The 7,893-nt window shown below is 40.7% G+C and overlaps 1 long non-coding RNA gene across 2 annotated transcripts; it reads left to right on the forward strand.

Annotated features, from left to right (window-relative positions):
• Nucleotides 1–749: 749 nt before the first annotated feature.
• Nucleotides 750–7,013, forward strand: LOC132126526 (uncharacterized). 2 transcript variants are annotated; one of them, XR_009427411.1, is made up of 8 exons: nucleotides 775–789; nucleotides 848–906; nucleotides 3,725–3,919; nucleotides 4,661–4,851; nucleotides 6,060–6,180; nucleotides 6,327–6,463; nucleotides 6,577–6,642; nucleotides 6,926–7,013. It is a non-coding gene; the product is annotated as an uncharacterized LOC132126526 (long non-coding RNA). The 2 variants fall into 2 exon arrangements; XR_009427410.1 differs by lacking the exon at nucleotides 3,725–3,919 and having other exon boundaries at nucleotides 750–789.
• The last annotated feature ends 880 nt before the right edge of the window (nucleotides 7,014–7,893 follow it).

The following is a 7,893-nucleotide window of genomic DNA, read 5'->3' on the forward strand; positions in this document are numbered from 1 at the left end:
TTAGAAGAAATTCAAGAAAGAACCAAAAGAACCAGTGGAACCCTCAGACTTAATAAATATGCACTCAACGTTCATGCCTATTCCCACACGGGACTGCGGTTGTTGCAGGTGGCCCCAATCCACCTGACCGTCGGACCAATGCTGCACAGAAGCGCAGTGTCAAGTCACAGACACTGGTTCCAGTTCACTGAGCGAAAACTCAAACTGACAGCTATAGACATTCAATGTGCTAGCCCTATGGGCCGAAAACTCAGCCATCAGCCTGAAGCTCTTCAGAGCCTTAAAGAAAGACAAGCCTGAACTGCCATGTGCTGGAACGACAGACAACTAAATCACTACTTCCTTGTTGTCCCTGACCTGCCACACGATATCTACATCGGAGCAGACATTATGGTCAGAATCAATGCCTACGTGGACACTTTGAACGAAGCTATATGGGCTCCCTTGTCTCGCCAAATAAGCACTTCAGTCTCCAATCCAATCACATACCAGAAGTTTGTGCCACAACCAATGAACAGGAGGTCACAATACCTGCCTACACCAAGAGTGTCAGCATCCGCCTCAACATGCAGCCTGGCCAAAACCTCAACCACAATCTGGGCTTCTTCGAGCCTTCCCGGAACTGCTTAAAACTGGGACTAACTCTACCCACACAGCAGGAGACTCCTAGGCGGATCCGCCTTCAAGTCGCCAAACCCGCATAACTGTCAAATTCGTTTTGGTGTCGCTCAGAGGATCAGCTCCACCTCCGGGCGGCTCCGTCAAACAGCGGATCCTGAGCGGACCCGTGTCGGATGCTCGGACGCGGATGCGCCTTTAATGCAACGGATGAGTACAGCACACCAAGAGCCGACATCAGTTGAGAATTTCTTTGCTGGGACACTGTTGCGCTGAACCCTTTTTTGAGTAAATATTGATTTATTGATATATTGCGACATTCACAGTAAACATTGGTTTTTAAATCATCATGTATATTAATGATTGTAATGACGTTGTTTGATATTAGGACAACTTTAACATGTTCACTTGGGGAAGTCGTGGCCTAATGGTTAGAGAGTCGGACTCCCAATCGAAAGGTTGTGAGTTCGAGTCCCGGGCCGGCAGGAATTGTGGGTGGGGGGAGTGCATGTACAGTTCTCTCTCCACCCTCAATACCACGACTTAGGTGCCCTTGAGCAAGGCATCGAACCCCCAACTGCTCCCCGGGCGCCGCAGCATAAATGGCTGCCCACTGCTCCGGGTGTGTGCTCACAGTGTGTGTGTGTGTGTGTTCACTGCTCTGTGTGTGTGCATTTCGGATGGGTTAAATGCAGAGCACAAATTCTGAGTATGGGTCACCATACTTGGCTGAATGTCACTTCACTTGTGGATAATGGTTTAGCGCTAGCTTCTAGCTAGATATTCTAGCAAGTTTGCATTTTTGTAATTTTGGTCTCGTGTGTGTGTGTGTGTGTATCTGCCATCCTCTTTATAATGAAAATTAAGCTTCGGTATTTTAATCACTGTTTGAGTTGGTTCAGACAATATGCCGCCTGTTTGAATGTCAAAAAGTGCGGGCTTATCTGCTAATGTTAGCTACCGTCTATTAGCTTGAAACCATCCAGCAAATAGACCGGTGATTTAACGTCACCGCTCATTTTACACAGTTTAACAACAAAACAAAATGCTAAGTGAACATTACTAGCAAAGTTACCCTTTTCATGTTGGTTTTGAGCGCTATGCAGCCCAGCTAACCTGGAAAACGGTTTTAAAACAGTATCGTTTATACAGCGTATCGGAGGAATACAGCGTCTCCTGCAGCGGGGAGTCATGGGCAGAGGGACCGCAGCGTTCGCTACATTAGCTTCTTGTGTCGTCTGGGGTCTGATTAACAGTAAATTCATCAAATTCAGTGTCCACAAAATGCTATTTTCCAACAAACTGTAGCTGTCATATTTTACAGGGACCACGTGAGTGAGGATAACACCATTGTGTCACGGCTTTCATAGCTGTTTGTCACTTTGTCTATAGGCATATAAATTATGTATGTTATAATATATTATATACAATATAAATAAGATTGAGTGACAAGTAGTGCTCGCCATGTTGTTAATTTGGTTGCCATGACTTCGTGAGTGAAGACTTGTCACTGTTCAGTTGCTCGAGAGGGAGTGGATGACAGTTTGCTTGAGTTCTGAAGAGCAGACTGCTGTGACCAGATGTAAATTAAAAATGAAGTCGTGTAATTACGACTTTATGACTTTTCATAAACAGCTGAAGGAGCAGCAGTGCGACACGGAACGTTAATGACTTTTATATCAATTGCATTTATTTATAGCAGATGCTTTTATCCAAAACGACTTACAAATTAGAACAATAAAAGCAGTTAAACTAACAGTAGGACAACAATAGACAAGTGTTATGGCCCCTCTCAATTAAATTTGTGTTTCGAGAGGTCTCTCGTATTACATTATGGGAAAACTCCTTTTATCGAGAATTTTGAAGCCACATTTTTTGTGACGTAGTTAAGCTGCACAGCAGACACAAATGAGCGTCTAGCGCGGTCATTGGCTGTGCTGCAGCAACTGGCACTAACCCATGGCGAGGCAGCTCAGACGCTTGAACCAATCAGGGCACTTCCCTTCCTGGCACGTCAGAGCCCGCCGAAATGGGCGTGGCTTATGGCTATAATCGACCCATACCTAGCCTATGAAATAAAACGTTTACTAAAACATAATCACACAATTCTGCACATCATTAAAAGTGTAGGCTATTGCAGGACATCTGAAAGGTTTGAATTAAAGGTCAAAATAATACTAGTTTCTCACAGTAGGGGTTCAGCTAAATAAAACGGCAGCAGGAAGAAGCTGCCCAGCCGAAAGCCCTGCCAAATTAGGAGGGAACTGCTATTTAGTGGGAGCCATAGACTGTATAAAAACAGCTAATCAGTATTGTATAACTGGAAGTCAAGTGACAGCAAGCAAATGTTCAATGGTGGCGCCGGCGATACCTAGTAAACCATACTAGAAACATAGTTAATCATTTTAAACCATGCTAGAACATTTTCAAACTTTCTGGATAGGCTTTTTTCAAGCCAACTTAAAATTTGTCTACAAACTTTACTATATAGTCAGGATTGTTGTCGATCATTCTGATTTCAGAACAACAAATACCAAGTTTGTTTCAAAAGTTACAGCTGCTTTATTAAACTTAGACAAGAATGTATTTAAGTACTGCAAATGTAAATCTAACTTAAATGATAGCAAAATATGATTTTAAATAAAGGTCACTGATGAGATGATGTTCTGTTTTTCTTTTAGACAGGACTTTTATTATTTAAATTAAAAGTATGTTCATGTATATTTAATAAATATGATTACGTCAAACTAGGCATTCCTTTTATTTACATTATTCTTTTCTTTTATCTTACATTTCATTATTTAACATGTACACTCATTCATAAATTATACTTATACACATACAAATTCATAATTTCAAGTGTAGCTTAATGGGGTTTTTTGTATTATGTCTATGATCTTCATTACTTGATTTATATTTGATAAACCTTTTTTAATCATATAATATAAAATAAATACTAATAGAAGTTTCTTTCTTCTTGTCTAGTGTGTAATGAAACAGACAACGCCACCATTCAACAATGTATTTATTTAAATACAACATTAGAAAAAAAATTAAATTTTACACACATGATTGCAACCTGTCTCTCTTGAAATCACTCTTTTAGAACAAAAATGAATAGAAAGACTGAGCCTGTCTCCTTATCAACCTTAAGGCGAAGGACACGTGTAGACGTTCAAAAAAGACTTCATCAAATTAGGACAGACATGACTGATATGGACATGACAGGAATAGGGGCAGAAGACATAGTTCTTTCTGAGAACACTGCCCCACCCTCTTCAGCTTATCCAAAATGATAATGGTGTGTACGCTATTTACACTGAATTTTCCCGGCAGTCTCCATTCTATACCTACCCCTTCAACTCTGACAGAATGAACAGTCAGTTGAGGTTTCAGCACTGCGACAAAAATGTGTAGCCTTGCCATACCGGGATGGTTTCGTGGCCATACCCTTCCTCCACTAAATGAAAAAAAAAAAAAACAAAGAAAAAAAAATATCAAATCAATCAGTTTAAACAATCAGTTCAAGTTAAAAACTCTAAAAATATAGCTGACTTCTGACTATGACTTATATTACTCTGGATGAACATTTGCTTTAAGTATTTCACAAAGTGAAATTTCACCCCTATAATTTCACGTTTTCAAAATATTTTAAAATATTTGAAATTCAATTAGATGAAAAGGCATCAAAAATCATTGTCAAATTGCATGTTAAATTCATCTTAAAATATAATTTCCCCTGGCATATTGAGGAAATTATATTTTAAAATGAATTTAACATGCAATTTGACAAATGTCCCATTTATCAATACCTGTACATAGTCCACTAAATTATTAGCATTATGCAATGATTTTTGTTTTAGATTATGAAACAACACCACAACACATTCTGCCAAAAAATTGTAATAGTACCCAACTTTAAGGTTGTGTCCTACCTAATCACTATCAAGTTAACTAAAGTGCATGCTTTAGTCTATGTTATTCCTTTTTTGATGATTAATAAATACCTCTTTATTTATACCTTCTTTCTTTCTACATTAAGGATGCCTTTTCATCTAATTGAATTTCAAGTGAGCAAGGACATCGCTGTTGTGCCAGTTGACTGGTATGATGACGGGATGGTGTACTGGCCCAGCTTTAAGAGCACTGAACGTGTGAAAAGGGCAGCTGCTAACGAGGAGAAGCATGAGCCAAACTGGCCAAGATATGATGTAAAGGTCGTAAGAACTTGTGGTATGCCAATTCATAAAATTCTTGTTTAAAAATAATTTAATGGTTGCTTCTCCTTCTGCTTGGAATAACTGTCAGGGTTCTGCCCTGGCAGCTGTGTCTATTTTGTCTTTGTTCAGTGTTTCTCTGTTTTCCCTATGTATGACCACATGGCTATGTCTTTGTTTATGTTGGCCATGTGCTTCTTTCGTCCTGCCTCTTGTTTCACATTACCACGCACCCTTGTTTAGTCCTTGTTTGGTGCTCATTAATTGATGGTTCTCACCTTGTGTTTTGTATGTGAGTTAGTATTTGCTTAGCTTGCTAGCTGATCTATACTAATAGAGTTTTTCCTTGTCTGTTAAAGTCTGGTATTTATTAGTTTAAGTTTATCTCGTCTCTGTTTATTCTAGTCTAGTTTAAGTGTTTCTTTTTGTTTGGATCTCATTTTTTTTTTCTCGTGAGTTTGACTTGTTCTTTAAAGTATTTATTTTCCCCTTTGAGTTATTTTCTTGGTTAGTTTTTCCAGTTATTTCTAGAATTTTATTTTGTATTTGTTTCTTTACCTTTTTAGTTAACTTTACTTAGTTAGCTTTGGTGATTTCCCTAGTTTTCTAGGTCATAGCATTCTTGTCAGATTTTTGCCCTTGTTATTATTATTATTATTATTATTTTTCTCTTGTTGTCTTAAGTCTTGTCTAGTGTTTTGTGAGTTCTGTCTGTTCCTGTCTTGCCTGCTGCTTTCTCCCTGGCCACTGGGTCTCCCCACCTGGAGGTCTGACGCGTGTGGCTTCACCTCCATAGCCAAGTGCCCTTGGTTCCTGGTACTGTGGTCTGGTCCCTTGCACAGCCTCCTCTACAGTCCTGCACTCGGTTGTCACCCAGGGCCCCCCTCGGCGGCCATCCCCCCCCCCCCCCATCTGCCTGCTTCACTGTTGTTTGCCCTATCCTACTGTCTGGACTGTTCAAGCCACTCCCTCCTATCGTGCTTTGTCTTATTTGTCAATAAACGTCCCTTGTTCATTCTGCATCTGGGTCCTCTCCCTCAGTAACCTTGACGATAACGTATTATTTCTATGTTCTGAAAATGCATATGAAATTAATTGTCTTGGCCTTGCATTGTTTAAAATATTCAATTTATATCTATAGTAATAATTATTATTATTGTCATGTTCTGTGCAGCTTTACAGCTAATTTGAAACTCATGTTCATTTTAACACATTCAATTTTAGACAAGTACAAATACGCCATTAGGCTTATGACTCAATATCAGAACGGCTGCAACTCCTCTGAGCTACAGTCTGAGGCATAGCAGGAGGACAAGCTGCCAGATAAAAGATTCAGGAAGCCACTGTAAGTGTGTTCTGTCTTGTTTTTGTTATGTTTCTACAGTAATAGGAAGGTTATTTCCCGTAGCATTCAAAAATAGACCAGAGATGCTTGTACTATGTATATTTGGCAATTTTGGGATTGCAATAATCATAATGGTTACTTAACAGCCATCGTTTTGGGGACTCTGAGGAGAGTGAAGAAGAGCCAGAAAATGGTGACTTTGCATCTCTGAGGATGCCACGGCCTTCCAACTTGCCTGGTGTATCAGTTGAAGCCTCATCCCCAAGCCAATTGCACTGGAAGAGTAAGGAATAATCTCTTAACATCGAAATAACAAATCATAATATTAATATTAGAGATATGGTTAACATTCTTAGTGCTAAAGATATTCCCCTCTCCTTGAAACCATTCCTTCAGCTCCATCATCTTGCAGAGTGCCAGGCAGCAGAGTAACTACTCCTCAACCTGGAGAAAACTGTCTAGGTAAAAACTGTTCTCCGAAATAATATTGAATACAGTGGCCCCATCTATATTAACACAGCAATGGTCACTCTGTTTCAAATCAATAGTCTGCATCTGCATTACCATCTCAGATTTTCAATTTCAATCCATTCATGGGGTTGAAGTAGGTAGTTTATACCCAATTCATGTTCAGCATGACAAGAGATTTTTTTGTTTGCCTTTGTTTGGCCCTGTAGCTTGCAAGCCTCGCAGCCTACCATGGTTAACAGATCACAACCATTTAATACCAATTTCTTTCCCTTAGCGCCAGACTATGGGGCAGGACAGCAGCACCCTTCACCACCTCAACTCCCAACACCCGCATTTAACATGCGGAGACTGATTTCGGAAATATTAGTGAATAGAAAGGTCCTGTGTGTATTATCAGTCATGGTTAAAAGATTACTACCATTTAATAAAAAAATGTCCCCCTCTCACACACCGCCAACCTCACTATGGCCCAGGAATGGCAGTCCCTCCAGCCCCCGCACCAGCCCTCAACATGCGGACCGGAGGCATTGGAGGCCGTGGAGGCATTTGAAATGTTTCTAAAGGAACCGTCAAATGGCCCAGCTCGATAGAGATTGGTGAGTTTTCTTACTGGATGGTGCCATTAGGTTAATTGATTGTCCATCATTATTATTGTAAAGGTGAAGTGAAGTGACAAATGGCCAAGTATGGTGACCCAAACTCAGAATTCGTGCTCTGCTTTTAACCCATCCAAGGTGCACACACACAGCAGTGAACACACACCCGGAGCAGTGGGCAGCCATTTATGCTGCGGCGCCCGGGGAGCAGTTGGGGGTTCGGTGCCTTGCTCAAGGGCACCTCAGTCATGGTATTGAAGGTGGAGAGAGCACTGTACATGCACTCCCCCCACCTACAATTCCTGCCGGCCCGAGACTTGAACTCACAACCCTTCGATTGCGAGTCTGACTCTCTAACCATCAGGCCACGACTTCCCTTCAACACAGGTCCATGAGGGTGTGATCCAAGTACCGTATTTTCCGCACTATAAGGCGCACCGGATTATAAGGCGCACCTTCAATGAATGGCCTATTTTAGAACTGCTTTTATATATAGGACGCACCGTTTTATAAGGTGCATAAAATAGAAGATACTGCAGTCAAACGTTTGACTGGGTTTGGAAAATACGGTACATGTTTCACGAGTTCACACTTGCATACAATTAGAGGGGGTACAGGTTAATGTGTATATGGCATGCTGTCCGGG

The sequence above is a fragment of the Carassius carassius genome, chromosome 44 (genome assembly GCF_963082965.1).
Source record: "Carassius carassius chromosome 44, fCarCar2.1, whole genome shotgun sequence".
Lineage (NCBI taxonomy): Eukaryota > Metazoa > Chordata > Actinopteri > Cypriniformes > Cyprinidae > Carassius > Carassius carassius.